The following is a 17894-nucleotide window of genomic DNA, read 5'->3' as shown; positions in this document are numbered from 1 at the left end:
GGAGAGGATAGTAGTAAACCAGCTGGCCCAATCCCCAAGCAGGTGGTACACTGGCCAAGGCACTATCTGGTGTTTCAGGAAATCCACCTGGTGAAAATGTTTTGCCCAGGCAGATTACCACCAATTTACTGGCACTAGGGCCATGAACAAAAATGGGCCAGCGGCTTTGCCTTCCCGCCAGGACACTACGAGATGGAGTGGAGACATGAATGCTTTACTTACACCAGGTTTTCTAAACAGGAGTTTTAGTGCACTGTGCAGCTGGGAGTTTTAAGTCCCATTTCTCACACACTGCCCAAAAAAGGTACTCCTTGTACTACTTAGTTTGTTGAGTAAAGTCATTAATTGTGTTCCATGAACGTGTGCTCCGCTGCTTCCTTAACTCAAAACAGGTACAGTACTGGATCAAATATTGCAAACTTTATTCACACAAAGGAAAGACAACATGCAGCAGAAGTTGAAACTTCCCTGACATACAGGAAATGTACAATATGGGTATCAGAGCAAGTGATGCAGAACCAAAGAACAGAATTGAAAACTCCCATCACACATTGGACAGATGCAGCACGGTCAGCAACACTGCAAGCTACTATCACACATCAAACAGGTACAGCATGGGAAGCCGCACCTCCAAATTCCCGACTCAGGAACCCATAAATCACAGTCTATGCAGCAGTTCTGCCAAGTTTCCAAAAGTGTGAGCTTTCCTCACAAATAGAGCACACATAGTTCCAATATGCACAGTAGCAGCACATGCTTCCATCACAACGAGAAAAAACAGACAAGGACAACATAGACCATGCTATTGCAATCTTTCCTTAAAAACCACTAGGTACTGCATGGGCAAGGCTAGTGGGCGCTTTTCACAAACAGGTACAAAATGTGCAGTCACTTCTAGCTTCCATAACAACCACATATACATACAGCATGGACAGGGCTAGTGCAAGATTCCATCTCAAACAAATACAGCATTTATAGAGGAAGAGCAAACTTCTGTCACAAACAGTTCAGCATGGTAAAGTGAAAATTGCCTCATAAAAAGTCAATGCAAGCGTCCCTCACAAACAGGTACATGTATAGAGTGGACAGGCCAGTGCATGTTTCCAACACAAGTGGGTACATGTACAACATTGGCAATAGGTTACATGTTTCCCTAACAAATAGGTGCATGGACCACATGGGTAAGGCAAAGCAAGTTTCCCTCACAAACAGGTACTTTAAGTGCAGAGTCACTGCAAGCTTCCCTCACAAACAGGCACACCATGGGCAGGGTCAGTGCACGTCCTCTGCAAACAGATACTGCCACAGTCAGTGTAAGGTTCCATCACAAATATGCACAAGTAAAGCAGTGGTAGAGCAACTGATTGCAAGGGTCTGTGCATACTTCACTCTAATCAGTACATTTATGGCACAAACAGAATCCGTGCTAGATTCCATCACATACTGATACAGGTACAGCATGTACAAGGCTAGTGAGGTTTACCTCCTAAACTCGTATAGGTGCATCATGGCCACAGCCAGGGCAAGATCCCTCAAAGGACAAATTGCATGACACAGGCTGTAACAGTGCAGGTTTCACTTCAAAGATAAGGTACAGCATGAGTTCTAGATCAATACAGCCTGCTATCTCCCATGCATGGGAACTCGTCTTTCATATGAACTGCTACCCCATTCAACAGATTTTCCCAGTTACCATGTGCTGGCTGGGGAGAGGGGCGGGTACAGATTGAGGGAGCACTGTGCAAACGTACCTGCTTTGGTGCACTCGTAAATAGCTCATTATTAAACTTATGTGTGTGGGAGTGGAAGGGCCAGGTGAAAATGATGATATGGTAAGCACAGTTCTTGCTGGCCTGCTCAACACACACAAACACAGCACTGTTGCCCATTGTAGAAAGCCTTCACTCCGAAGTCTGCCCAGAATGCCCACATGCCAATTTCAGGCTGTCCAAGCAGGTGGGAAGGGATATCCAAAGAGCAAGTCCTAAATCCTAAGACTGTTGGGCAATGCAGCTTGGTGCATATGTGGCCATTTGGATGGCAAGCGCACTGGAGGCAAAGTGCCATCAGCGTATTCTATATTCGCTGGCACACTCAGTGGCTTATTAGTTGCTCTGCCCCTGCTTTTAATTGACATATATTTGGAGGGTGTAAGGGTGCAGACGTAGGAGGCTGACACACAGGTGGCATGTTGTTGGTTAGGTTATAAACTTACTTATTTCTCACAATGCCAAGAGAGTTACTCCCTTCCCTTGGCTTTTCTCATAATGTTCACATATATCAAGGGGAATTACTCCCTACACCTAGTCTCTCTTAGACTTCTCACAATGTTCGTAAACACCAGGTGGAATCACTCCCTTCCCCTAGTTTCTCTTAGACTTCTCACAATGTTCATAAAAACCAGGTCAAATGACTCCCTTGCCCTGGTCGCTCTTGGGCTTTGTTCCACCACCAACCTGGCTTGCCAGTTGGCCAGGTACTGCTATCATGAAGAACAATGTTCACAGGACTATGTCAAGGGTAATGCTTCCTTCCCCTTGCTTTCGCTGCTGGGTTCACAGTCAACCTTCTCTGTCAGGTACTGTCAATATGAAGATCAACAAAGATGCACTGAGCTGTTGTTATGGGTGCTTGATCTCCTTTATGTACAGTCTACCTGGTTTACTCTCCTGCCAGGTACTATGACTATGAGGAACAATGAGGATGCTTCAAATTGGTGCGGATCCCAGACTTGCATGCACATTCCACCTGATATTCTCTCCGGCCAGGTCCTGTGACTATGAGGAGCAACAAGGATGCCTTTATGGGTGCGGGTCCCAGACTTGCATGCACATTCCACCTGGTATTCTCTCCGGCCAGGTCCTGTGACTATGAGGAACAACAAAGATGCTTTTATGGGTGCAGGTCCTAGACTCACACTTTCTTTCTTCCTTTTCAGGATCCCAGACCCTATATTCACAGTATTTTTGGGTTTCCCAGTTTCTTAACCACTTGGTTTGAGCCCTGTCGCCTACCCCAATACCTGCATACCTTTTCTTTCAGTCCGTGGTGGTCTCTGGGTCTTTTCGCTGCCTGCGGGCCGCAGTGGGGCTTGCCTGAGCTTCAATTGGCCTGTGGCAGCTCTGCAGCGCCAAATGTCTTCCTGGTAGCGGTTTTGCTGCCTAAGATCCTCAGTCACCTGGAGACTGCTTCCACAAGCCCCCCCGTCCTCTCTTCTCACTGGGGCCAACCCCAGAGCTTTCGTGTTCTTTGGTGGTGTCCTGGTCTTCTTTTTTGTGCACACGGAACCGGCACTTACGCTTCCTTCAGGAGGTCTGACTCATTTGCCAAGTCCTTCTTCCCTTTTGATCTCACTAACCGAATTAGCTGTATCAGATTGTTTTAACCACTCACTTTGGTTCCGAGGGGTACTCCTTAGTACTTTGGTCCAGTCTCCTAGGAGTTAACAGTCCTCTTCTCAGTACTTCCTATTCTAGAGGTATAAGAAAAACATATAGGAACATTAGGAATGGTAGTGGTGTGGGTTGGTGAGGAAGATGGGCTCGGGTAGGTGAGCTATGGGAATATCATGTTCTCCTCAGGTCGTCACTAATCCCATGGGGTGTGTCTCTCCCCATGAGATCCACCCGCTGAATACCAGCCCCAGGGGGACTATCGGGTAGCGGCCTCCCCTCCCTGGCCTCATGGGAAGGGGCTCCCCCTAGGGAAGAAGGGACGACATCCAAGGATTTGCCAGAAGGGTCAAACCTTTTTTCAACCATCAAGTAGCTAGTATGACATTCCAAAATGTTCAATTAGTTTAATACTTATGACTGTAAGATACATTTTTGACCAGCATTAATGTTAGAAGAGCTACATAAAATGTTGACAGGTTGAGTGCTAAGCATTTGCACTCAACATGCACATATTCTCAGCCAGCATGCTTATCTTGGATTTATAACCTGCACTGGATATAAATGCGCTAGCAAAGATAGCAGGGTTTGATCAGTATGGTTCAGTATTGTTTGGGAAGTTAGCACAGAAAATCACAACATTATTTGGCCATCTTTTCTTTGTTAACTTTCCAAGAAATGCTAGATAATGCTTGCATCTGTGAATTCAACCAGATACAAAGAATTTCAACTTTTAAATAGTGTGTGCGCCCAAAATAAGGTCTATTTTTTCATTAAGTAGTTTAAAGTAGCATGAATACATATGTATTACATCTACTTCAGCTGCAACACATCAATTGTGGTGTTAGTACTCCGAATCAGCCTTTCCATATCTATCAGGTTGTTCATGCCAAGTAAAATGTTCTGCAAGCTCAGCATACTCTTGCCTATTGTGAAATGATGTGGATAAGGCCCTTTAACTCTGTGTTGATAAACTTGATTAAGACCCATACAGCCAGCTCATCTGCGTCTGCTCCTACCTGATGGGTGTACTTTGCCTGGCCCATGTTCTGCTGACAGAAGTGTGGGTGGTGATTTAAATAGGTTCCAAAAGATAACCCCTATTCTTCACTATCTCTACCATCAGGGGATGTATAGATAAATATTAATTAACAAAGAGATAGGAAACCAAACACAAATGAGCAATTGTAGGTATCAAACCGGGAACACAAGCACCTCTCTAAATGATGTACCGGTACTTATATCTTGAAAAAATAGATAAAGTACAACTAGACTATCCAAAAATATATAATTTATTGCAAACAAAAAAGACCCTAAGCTAGCACAACAGTTGATCGTATTGAATACAATTGTATTACTCCATTTTCATAAAAAAATCACAACTCAGACAAATACATAGACACAAATATAGCAGCATATCACAACATCACGAAACGAATGTGTCACAAAAAACGTATATGTTCCCGACATGTAGCATGTTTCAGTTCTTTATGCCTTTATGTGGCTGAACTTTCTAAACAATTCTTTTTCATTTAAAATTCCTTCAATATTGTGCGAAAGGTGTCCTAGGAACATCCACCAACGGATGTTGTCAAGGAGCTGTAAAACAAAAGAGGCAAACAAGCCTTCAGTTCCCAGAGGTACCATCCATAATACAAATCACAACCTTCCCCACTAAAGTCAGTCCTGAGCCTAAACCGTGAGAAGAGATAAACGCCTGTCACCATGACCGATTCCTCAAGAGTCTGAAGAGTCACCCTTGAAGTGAAAAGTAATTAGAAAGCAGTAATTACAAAGAAGAGCTGTTAATTGCGACTTATTGTAGGGCAATATATCAATTAATAAGTTTGCCTGACCACTAATATAGAGGTCAATTCCGTATGATAGGTGCTGTAGTCACCCAGGGTTTGTAGAGAAATAGAACCCACCACCAGAAGTAAAAAAAAGAAGAAAATTACATATAAAATCATGTTTCAAAAAGAGGTCCAAATACCTGAAAAGTATCCAAAGCTGATATTAATCGGCTCTCAAACGTGTGTATGTAATATTAATATCATGGGCATCGACCTTGACGCCAAAACAACAGGGTCCGAAGTCCACCGCAAACTGGAAGGCAAGCAATAACAGTGAATGCGCCAGAAGAGGACTATCTGGAAAACAACGTGCCCCATTAAGTAGTTGGAAAAATTCATGAAAGATAGGTGCACAGATAACATCCTCACATCGGTCTCCTAATGTATACATATGCCCCCAAGTATTCTGTACACATCGACTGGAAAGTTTGAAAAATTCTTTATATCACAGTTGCTGCTAAAAGTCAGTGCAACGTGGGTGAAACAAAAACCGAGTTTGTATTATGCGGACTTAATTCGGTAGGCTAAATACATCACCCTAAACCACACTCAAAGCGGTCACAACCCGCGGGAAAAACTTACTTCTAGAATGTAACATGGACAAACACTCTCGCCTCGGAAGCCGGCACGACTGAAATAAACAACCTACGCGCTGCCTGTGTCTACAGCGGTGTAGAGAGAGGACTGGGACAGGGCAAGGTGTTCATTGCAGCACGGCCCCATATTGGAAGTAAAAATGGCGGTATAAAAGCAATGTGCAGAGCAATGTTACTAGTAAAACACCCTATGATGCACAATATTGTTGGAATAGCAATAGCATAGGCATTAAACAGAGAACCACGATATTCCACAAATTCAAAATAGGTTTTTCTCTCAATTTGCGAATACCATTTAAATATATTCGTGGCACAGGGCTGGACCGAATAACCAGTATTTTTAGTACGCACATGCAATCCAGTATGCATTAATATCCATTTTTCCTTTATAATACAATTTTATACAAGTGCATATACATTCTTTTTATCTCTTTTCCACACAATGCGTTGTAGTATATTTTTAAGATACAATATGTCAGCGTATTGAATGCCAACATACAACTTGATTGAAAACAGAAACATTTTCATTTAAGTTTCAATGCAATTATGAACAAGTGCTTATTGTTTCAGAAAGTACATGTTTTCTTCTATTCTTGCATCATGCCATATTTGAAATTTAATATATGCTGTAACCAGGCACTAACATAAGTGCTATACAAATATGTAAAACGATGCAACATCCTTATTATTTGATAGAACAGATATCAAAGCTGTCTCAAAGGTGGACTTGGTGCCAATTGACATTCTCATTGATCCCTACAACATGGCTTTGTAGTTTAAACATCTTCTCGTAACTTCTGATAGTGCTTCTGCAGTGTACACTTACAATTCCACCTCTACAGCAACCCCAACAATTATAAACCTCTGAGACCACACAGAGCCTCGTAAAACAGTGATTTAAATAGGTTCCAAAAAATTACCCCTATTCTTCACTATCTCTACCATCAGGGGATGTACAGATATATATTAATTAACAAAAAGATAGGAAACCAAACACAAATGAGCAATTGTTGGTATCAAACTGGCAACACAAGCACCTCTCTAAATGATGAACTGGTACTTATATCTTGAAAAAATAGATAAAGTACAACCAGACTATCCAAAAATATATAATTTATTGCAAACAAAAAAGACCCTAAGCTAGCACAACAGTTGATCGTATTGAATACAATTGTATTACTCCATTTTCATAAAAAAATCACAACTCAGACAAATACATAGACACAAATATAGCAGCATATCACAACATCACGAAACGAATGTGTCACAAAAAACGTATATGTCCCCGACATGTAGCATGTTTCAGTTCTTTATGCCTTTATGTGGCTGAACTTTCTAAACAATTCTTTTTCATTTAAAATTCCTTCAATATTGTGCGAAAGGTGTCCTAGGAACATCCACCAACGGATGTTGTCAAGGAGCTGTAAAACAAAAGAGGCAAACAAGCCTTCAGTTCCCAGAGGTACCATCCATAATACAAATCACAACCTTCACCACTAAAGTCAGACCTGAGCCTAAACCGTGAGAAGAGATAAACGCCTGTCACCATGACCGATTCCTCAAGAGTCTGAAGAGTCACCCTTGAAGTGAAAAGTAATTAGAAAGCAGTAATTACAAAGAAGAGCTGTTAATTGCGACTTATTGTAGGGCAATATATCAATTAATAAGTTTGCCTGACCACTAATATAGAGGTCAATTCCGTATGATAGGTGCTGTAGTCACCCAGGGTTTGTAGAGAAATAGAACCCACCACCAGAAGTAAAAAAAAGAAGAAAATTACATATAAAATCATGTTTCAAAAAGAGGTCCAAATACCTGAAAAGTATCCAAAGCTGATATTAATCGGCTCTCAAACGTGTGTATGTAATACTAATATCATGGGCATCGACCTTGACGCCAAAACAACAGGGTCCGAAGTCCACCGCAAACTGGAAGGCAAGCAATAACAGTGAATGCGCCAGAAGAGGACTATCTGGAAAACAACGTGCCCCATTAAGTAGTTGGAAAAATTCATGAAAGATAGGTGCACAGATAACATCCTCACATCGGTCTCCTAATGTATACATATGCCCCCAAGTATTCTGTACACATCGACTGGAAAGTTTGAAAAATTCTTTATATCACAGTTGCTGCTAAAAGTCAGTGCAACGTGGGTGAAACAAAAACCGAGTTTGTATTATGCGGACTTAATTCGGTAGGCTAAATACATCACCCTAAACCACACTCAAAGCGGTCACAACCCGCGGGAAAAACTTACTTCTAGAATGTAACATGGACAAACACTCTCGCCTCGGAAGCCGGCACGACTGAAATAAACAACCTACGCGCTGCCTGTGTCTACAGCGGTGTAGAGAGAGGACTGGGACAGGGCAAGGTGTTCATTGCAGCACGGCCCCATATTGGAAGTAAAAATGGCGGTATAAAAGCAATGTGCAGAGCAATGTTACTAGTAAAACACCCTATGATGCACAATATTGTTGGAATAGCAATAGCATAGGCATTAAACAGAGAACCACGATATTCCACAAATTCAAAATAGGTTTTTCTCTCAAATTGCGAATACCATTTAAATATATTCGTGGCACAGGGCTGGACCGAAAAACCAGTATTTTTAGTACGCACATGCAATCCAGTATGCATTAATATCCATTTTTCCTTTATAATACAATTTTATACAAGTGCATATAAATTCTTTTTATCTCTTTTCCACACAATGCGTTGTAGTATATTTTTAAGATACAATATGTCAGCGTATTGAATGCCAACATACAACTTGATTGAAAACAGAAACATTTTCATTTAAGTTTCAATGCAATTATGAACAAGTGCTTATTGTTTCAGAAAGTACATGTTTTCTTCTATTCTTGCATCATGCCATATTTGAAATTTAATATATGCTGTAACCAGGCACTAACATAAGTGCTATACAAATATGTAAAACGATGCAACATCCTTATTATTTGATAGAACAGATATCAAAGCTGTCTCAAAGGTGGACTTGGTGCCAATTGACATTCTCATTGATCCCTACAACATGGCTTTGTAGTTTAAACATCTTCTCGTAACTTCTGATAGTGCTTCTGCAGTGTACACTTACAATTCCACCTCTACAGCAACCCCAACAATTATAAACCTCTGAGACCACACAGAGCCTCGTAAAACAGTGATTTAAATAGGTTCCAAAAAATTACCCCTATTCTTCACTATCTCTACCATCAGGGGATGTACAGATATATATTAATTAACAAAAAGATAGGAAACCAAACACAAATGAGCAATTGTTGGTATCAAACTGGGAACACAAGCACCTCTCTAAATGATGAACTGGTACTTATATCTTGAAAAAATAGATAAAGTACAACCAGACTATCCAAAAATATATAATTTATTGCAAACAAAAAAGACCCTAAGCTACCACAACAGTTGATCATATTGAATACAATTGTATTACTGAGACAAATACATAGACACAAATATAGCAGCATATCACAACATCACAAAACAAATGTGTCACAAAAAATGTATATATTCCCGACATGTAGCATGTTTCTTCAAAAAGGGCCTATAATAACAACAGAGATGCTTTGCTTGAGAAAGCAAACAAAGAACGAAGAGAAGTAGGGACTGTATTTGTTAATACCTGTTACTCACCGAGCCGGAAGGTGTGCGTGACCCCAACCTGGATCGAGATGTAGGATGAGCCATAGACGTCTCCGAAAACCCAGTTCCCCTGATTTCAAGAATCAGGCTTCCTCTTCGAGAGGGGCTCTTTTTCACAATGTACCACTCTGCTATTTATGTAAGAACAGACAGAGTAATCTATAATGCAAAAGAGCGGGATTGAGCGCACCGCCAGACCAATGCTGCAAGAGATACAGAAAAGGTTTTGAGTATTATGTCTAACTTGTTTCGTTTTAATTAATTCTATTAAACATAATAGAATTACCGGTACCTGAGATAGTATGTGTGAGTAGACCTGAGAGGAAATCCGGGACCAGTTTCAATAATGAAAACAAATCCAAATGGTTGATGAAAACGATAGGAAAAAATAATAAAATGGGGAGGTTAATATAGGGAGGACAACCCGAACGGAACGAGGGACGCACTAGGGCCAGGTTGGTGCATGTCCTGGAAAGCATTCGTAAATGCACTTCAGTAGAACGACCAAACAGTCTCTCAGTATACAAACACAGTTAATCCTGAGTTGGAGCAAAGGAAGTCCTTGATAAGCAGCACTGGTAAGAATGATCTTATAGTCCAAATAGATGATTCAGGTAGAACAGCAATGTAGCTGAAGCGGATCTCAGCAGATCTTGATCGAAGAGTTGGAAACTCCAGATGGAAAGCAAGGGCGCTTGTGCAAGCGTAATATGAATGAGAACTGGAGTTCAGTTTTGAGCGGAAGTGAAGAACCGCAGAGCCCGTAGAACTGAAGGATGAGCGGGGAAGCTCCTGCGGTTTAACGGTAGTAAAGGAAACTACCGTGGCAACAAGTCCTTAGGGTAATCCAAATAAGCAGAAACAGAGTACAAAGCCGAAGTCTGGTAACAAGAAATCAGAGTCAAAGATTCATGGAGGGTAATCCGAGGAAGGCAAACAGTGCCGTAGGCGGGCTACGAAAAGGCACGTAGTAACGTACAATTAGCAGCAACGAAGTTCCCGCGGCTGAAGGCTTTAAGGAACAAGGGGGCGTGGCTTCCGTGTAAGGGAAGCACGTCCGATCAGCTGACTAGCACGTTTACGTGACATGAACAGTTTCCAAGGCAACTTGTAACGATGCCAAAACGGAGTCCATGGTTGGGAATTTCTTCGTAAGAAAGCTCTTTGCTGCCGTAGTGTAACAATACCTTCTCTAATTTGTCTTATAAAATTAAGACCATCATCAGCAAGACATGGAAGAAAGTTTATAACAAAAAATAAATATTACCCCCGTTGGTAGCATACAGAAAAAGCCAGAACCTGCAAAATATACTTATCAGAAATGATGTCACCATAAAACCTAGTTCACCTGTGAAACAAACTACACTGTGGGGCCTACCTTCTGTTATTGGTCACATCCCTTGTGGCCAATGTGTCATGTGTGACTTTACAAAAGTAACTAAGTCATTAAAGATCAGTCCTGATGTGCTATGGAACATGAGCAGAATGACCAATTGTAACACACAGAATTTGGGCTATATGATAACTTGTCCCTGTGAACTCCGCTACATTGGTAAAACCAATAGAAAATGTCGTACCCAACTGATTGAACATCGCAGTTGCATTAAAAACAAGGTGTTAACAGCCCTGATGGTGAAACATTTTGTAGACAAAAAGCATGATTACAGCAATTTTAATTGGGTAATTCTAAAGAGAGTTGAAGGTAACAACAAAAATGAGATGGACCAGAAGTTGTTACATTTCGAACAGAAACTGATTTTTAAACTACAAAGCCATGTTGTAGGGCTCAATGAGAATGTTGATTGGCACCAAGTCCACCTTTGAGACAGCGTTGATATCTGTTCTATCAAATAATAAGGATGTTACATTGTTTTACATAGTTGTATAGCACTTATGTTAGTGCCTGGTTACAGCATATATTGAATTTCAAATATGGCATGATGCAAGAATAGAAGAAAACATGTACTTTATGAAACAATAAGCACTTGTTCATAAGTGCATTGAAACTTAAATGAACATTTTTCTATTTTCAATCAAGTTGTATGTTGGCATTCAATACATTGACATATTGTATCTTAAAAATATACTACAACGCAGTGCGTGGAAAAGAGATAAAAAGAATTTATATGCATGTGTATAAAATTGTATTATAAAGGAAAAATGTATATTAATGCATACTGGATTGCATCTGCGTACTTAAAATACTGGTTAGTCGATCCAGCCCTGTGCCAATGGTAGTCGCAATTTGAGAGAAAAACCTATTTTGAATTTGTGGAATATCGTGATTCTCTGTTTAATACCTATGCTATTGCTATTCCAACAATATTGTGCATCATAGGGTGTTTTACTAGTAACATTGCTCTGCACATTGCTTTTATACCGCCATTTTTACTTCTAATATGGCGCTCCGCTGCAATGAACACCTTGCCCTGTCCCAGTCCTCTCTCTACATTGCTGTAGACACAGGCAGCGCGTAGGTTGTTTATTTCAGTCGTGCCGGCTTCCGAGGCGAGTGTTTGTCCACGGCAACCGGCCCTGTTACATTCTAGAAGTGTTTCCCGCAGGTTGTGACCGCTTTGAGTGTGGTTTAGGGTGATGTATTTAGCCTACCGAATTAAGTCCGCATAATACAAACGTGGTTTTTGTTTCACCCACGTTGCACTGACTTTTAGCAGCAACTGTGACATAAAGAATTTTTCAATCTTTCCAGTCGATGTGTACAGAATACTTGGGGGCATCTATCTATATACATTAGGAGACTGATGTGAGGATGTTATCTTTGCACCTATCTTTCATTAGTTTTTCCAACTTTTTAATGGGGCATGTTGTTTTCCAGATAGTCCTCTTCTGGCGCATTCACGGTTATTGCTTGCCTTCCGGTTTGCGGCGGACTTCGGACCCTGTTGTTTTGGAGTCGAGGTCGATGCCCGTGATATTAATATTACATACACACGTTTGAGAGCCGATTAATATCAGCTTTGGATACTTTTCAGGTATTTGGACCTCTTTTTGAAACATGATTTTATATGTAATTTTCTTCTTTTTTTGACTTCTGGTGGTGGGTTCTATTTCTTACAAACCCTGGGTGACTACAGCACCTATTATACGGAATTGACCTCTATATTAGTGGTCAGGCAAACTTATTAATTGATATATTGCCCTACAAGAAGTCGCAATTAACAGCTCTTCTTTGTAATTACTGCTTTCTAATTACTTTTCACTTCAAGGGTGACCCTTCAGACTCTTGAGGAATCGGTCATGGTGACGGCCGTTTATCTCTTCTCACGGTTTAGGCTCAGGTCTGACTTTACTGGTGAAGGTTGTGATTTGTATTTTGGATGGTACCTCTGGGAACTGAAGGCTTTTTTGCCTCTTTTGTTTTACAGCTCCTTGACAACATCCGTTGGTGGATGTTCCTAGGACCCCTATCATACAATATTGAAGGAATTTAAATGAAAAAGAATTGTTTCCCCTGAAGAAAGTTCAGTCACATAAAGCCATAAAGAACTGAAACATGCTACATGTCGGGAATATATATGTTTTTTGTGACACATTAGTTTTGTGATGTTGTGATATGCTGCTATATTTGTGTCTATGTATTTGTCTGAGTTGTGATTTTTTTATGAAAATGGAGTAATACAATTGTATTCAATACGATCAACTGTTGTGCGAGCTTAGGGTCTTCTTTGTTTGCAATAAATTATATATTTTTGGATAGTCTGGTTGTACTTTTTTTTTTTTTGAAACGTTTTTTATTATATTTCAACCAACAAAACAATACAGACCAAATATATAATACAAGATGCATAATACAGTTTCGAATGTGTTCATTATACAATTTGATCTCCGTTCCCCAAAACCCACCCCCCCCTACGAGCCCGTCAAGTCTGTTCACTTTGTGTTTACGCTGCACGGTGGGATCCGTTCTCCATTAGAATCCGCCAGGTCTGGCATCGTTCCAAACAAATCCGCTATCAGTGATTTCCAAGCCAACAGGGTTCCCACCTCTTCTTCCCCTTCCCTTATACTGGACTCCTGCCATACCATTGTCTCTGCTTCCGCCCACTTTTGCAATTCCTTCCACCATATCTCCACCTGTGGTTTCTGACAGGCCTTCCACCCCATGGCAATCCTTCTCTTAGCCAGCACATATGCCAAGTCTTTCAATTTGTTCACATGCTTCAGTTTCTGCGATCTAGGGAACCCCCCCAATAAGCAGGCCCAAGCTGACTCTACAACCAGTGCCACTCCTTTATCTGCCAGTCTCGCCGCTATTTCGCCCCAGAAGCGCCCAACCACAGGGCAGGACCAAAACATGTGTGTCATGTCAGCCTGTTCTTCGTCACACTTGGGACATGCCTGTCTACCTGCATTTTTAAACCTCGATATCCTCAGGGGTGTCATGTACGCTCTATGCGTAATATATAATTGTATCTGTTTCAACCTAGCGTTTCTCGACACCTTCTGATGATACCACAAAGCCCGCTCCCACATCCCATCCTCCATTGGGGCTCCCACCTCAGTCTCCCAATCTAATCGGAGTTGCATTGGTTCTTTACCTATCCTAAGCATCAGCATATCATACAACCTTGAGATCTCATGCCCTCCCTCTGTTATGTCATATATAGTGTCTACTGTATCGTCCGGCTCTGCTTCGAGGACAGTTTCGGGCCAAGTCTTTTTAATTTCGCGCGCCAGTCTATGATATGTAATATATTGGCCTGCGTGTAAACCTGTTTCCTCGCCCAACTCCTCGAAAGTTATGATGGATCCCTCCCGCCAAACATCACCAATCGTTGCCAAACCCACTGGCTCCCAGCGGCTTCTAATCCTCTTTCGCAGTTGCTCATCTCCAGTAGCCAGTGCCACCAGCGGTATCTGCAGAGAGCGCGGAGCTGAGGTTTCCATCATCCTGCACGCGCAGTTTCCACAATGCCATCCTGCATCTAGTTCCCTGCCATAAAAAGTCCCTGCATATGCTATTCAGTTTGGCAAAAAACTTCCCAGGTATGAGGTATGGAATGTTCCCAAAATAATGCAAGAGTCTGGGCAGGACCACCATCTTAAGCATTGCACTACGCCCCATCATGGCTAGCGGCAGCTTTCCCCAAAATTGCATACTGTGCTCTATCTTTCCCACCGCTACCTCTGTATTGTGCTTGTGTTCTTGTTCAACCGTATGATACACATCTATCCCAAGGTATCGAAAGGTGTCAACCGCCCAAGGGGCTTGCAATACCGGCAACTGCTCTGCAAGGAGTCCCCTATAGTTACCCAACGGGAAAATTACGGACTTCTGAGGGTTCACAGCTATTCCAGACAGCTCCGCGTACCGATCCATAACCTCTAAAATATACTGGAGGTTCTCCTCGGGATGCTTCAGATACAATAACATATCATCTGCATATAAAGAGATTAAGTGTCGCTCTCCACCCACTTCAATGCCTATGGTGTCATACTGCTGTCTGAGGTATATAGCCAACGGTTCCAATGCCAATATATATAACATAGGGGACCATGGGCATCCCTGTCTAGTACCTCTGCTTAACCGCCATCTCTCTGAAATAACTGCACCCGTCTTAACTCTAGCGAGCGGCGCACTGTATAACATCTTTGCCCATCTGACATATCCGGGCCCCATCCCATATTCCTCTAACGTCAACAGCAACCATGGCCACCTAACAGAATCTAAAGCCTTTACCGCATCCAAGGACACTACTGCCATATCACCTTCATTCCACCCCACCCATTCAAGGACTCGGTGGAGTCGCCTGTGATTATGAGTTATGTTTCTGTTTGGAACATAGCCCGTCTGGTCCGGGTGTATGAGTTTATCTATGACTCTCCGCAGTCTGCTCGCCAAAACGGCTGTTAATATCTTGCTGTCTTGATTCAGCATTGATAGTGGTCTGTAGGAGCCGCAACTGTGCCCAAGCTTATTTGGTTTAGGGAGCGGAATTATAATTGCTTCCCTTAGCGACTCCGGCAGCTGTCCCGCCTCAAACGCCTCATTTAGCATGTTCAGCATCGGAGGGAGCACCTCTGCCATGTATGCTTTATAAAACTCGCTCGGAAACCCGTCCGCCCCTGGGGTTTTACTAGTAGGCAATTGTCTCACCACCGCCTCTAATTCTTCTAAAGTGATTGGTGCATCCAGCTCCTCTCTCTCTTCAGCACTTATCCTTGGTAGGCCTATATCTTCGAGTGTTTCTTTTATCCTCTCTTGATTATCCTCTTCAACATCCCCATATAGTTCTCTGTAATATTTGGCAAATTCCTGATTAACTCCCTCCTGGGTGTCCACTACACTACCGTCCTCCCTTGTTATCGCCCTGATGGTGGGTCTAGGGGTTTCGCTCTTATATAACCACGCTAAAAGCCGTCCTGTTTTGTCACCTCCCGCGTGCTGCCTCTCTATATATTTCCTATAATTCAGTTTACACAACCTGTCCCAGTGCTCTCCACACGTTTGTTGAAGTTGAAGTATCCGCTCCGCATGCGGACCATTATCGCCCTCTTCTCTTTGTGTTTTTTCTAAGTCCCTCTCAGCCTCCCGTAAATCAGCCAGGATACCGCTTTGCAGGCTGTGGGACTTCGCTATGGCCACGCCCCTCAACACTACTTTAAAGGCCTCCCACAATGTGCACGCTGAGTCTACACTACCCGTGTTCTCCTCAAAGTAGGTTATGATCTCGTCCCTAAACTCTTCCTTGAACACAGGTTCCTTGAGCGCTTCCGCTCGGAGCCTCCACGTCGGGATCCTCGCTCTTGGAGGGCAGTACTGCCAAGTGACAATCAAGGGCGAGTGGTCCGACAGGACTCTCGCTTTATATTCCGCCTGCACCACTTCCATTATTAGGCCTGACGTAGCAAAGACATAGTCTAATCTGGTGGACAACTGGTGTGGGGCCGAGTAATGAGAGTACTGTCTTTCTCGGGGGTGCTTCGCTCTCCATACGTCAGTCAGGTCAAAATCACTGAGCAGTGCTTGCAACACCCGTGCCGCCGGGGCGGGTTTTTCCATTTTCTGGTCTGATCTGTCCACCCTTGGGTCTAGTACGCAGTTAAAATCCCCACCCCATAGTACCGCACTTCCCATACACATACCCAGGGTAGAACTCAGGGTTCTGAAATACCTCGCTGTATTCTGATTGGGAGCATATGTATTGATTACACTTATCTCTCTGTTCTCTACCAGGCCCCTGAGTGCTACCATTCTCCCGTCCGCTCCTGCAGTTTCCTGTAACACATGAAAGGGGACATGTGGGGCCACCCAGATAAGGACCCCTCTAGCATAAGCCGAGTATGTTGAGCCCACCACCACTCCTTTCCATTTCTTCTTGATCATTCCCAGTCTCTCACTTGTCAGATGGGTCTCTTGTAATAACGCAATGTCTATTTTTTGTCGTCGCAAGTATAGCATAACCTTGTTCCTCTTCAAATAACTGTTTAGACCCCTAACATTCCACGTAATCATTTTAAGGTCCCCCATGGCCCGTTATGTTTTCCGCCCCCACCTCTGCAACGCAATCAACTGTTTGTACCCATTTTTGTCTGTTTAGGCTCGTATCCCAGTTCAAACTCCCCTTAACTACACACACCCCTGACACTCCTCCCTTCCCCTTCTCCCACCCAACCACACCCAACTCCCCACACCTCCCACCCCCCATATTCCCTCCCAACCCCCCCTCCCCCCTCCCCAACTGTTGCCCAGCTCCATCCCTGGATCTCAGGCTCGCCCGCATCTAGCACTTTTCTGGCTTCCGCCTGTACTCAGTGCTCCGCGGGGTAAGGCCGCACTACTGGCTAGCCTACTAAGACTAGTATGGGAGGGGTAGGGTGCTCGCGTTCTGCCGCTCCTATTTGCTAAGAATTCAACACACACAACTGTACAATTACCACATATGTCTATCCTCTTTGCTATATTCAAGTCCTTGCGTTCACTCAAGTCCATGGGATCTGCTTCAGGTGCCACCCGTACCCATTAATACCCCTCAGCCATAGTCATCACTCATAATTCTAATGGATACCCACTGCGCATCATATCCCGCCACATGTAATGTCCCAGCCACTTATCGTGTTACTCCTGCGCCTGATCCGCCTCCTGTTCCGGGCACCCCTGAAGGTCTAGCCAGGTCGTCGCTTCTTCGGGCGTGTGGAAAAGAAACATCTTGCTCTTATGTATCACTTTTAGCTTCGCGGGATACAGCAGCATATATTTGATCCCCACCGCACGTAGCCTTCTTTTGATCGCCACGTAGCTGTATCGCTGCCTTTGGACCAGCATCGTGTAATCTGGATACGCCGTGACGGTGCACGACGCCCTCTCAATGGTTCCACCCTTGCGGAAGTATTCCAAAATCTTCTCGCGATCCTTATAGTTCAGTATTTTC

This window comes from Ambystoma mexicanum, chromosome 3q, assembly GCF_040938575.1.
Source record: "Ambystoma mexicanum isolate Mex_15411 chromosome 3q, UKY_AmexF1_1, whole genome shotgun sequence".
Taxonomy (NCBI): domain Eukaryota; kingdom Metazoa; phylum Chordata; class Amphibia; order Caudata; family Ambystomatidae; genus Ambystoma; species Ambystoma mexicanum.
The sequence above is the reverse complement of the archived record's forward strand: the minus strand, read 5'-3'. Positions refer to the sequence as shown.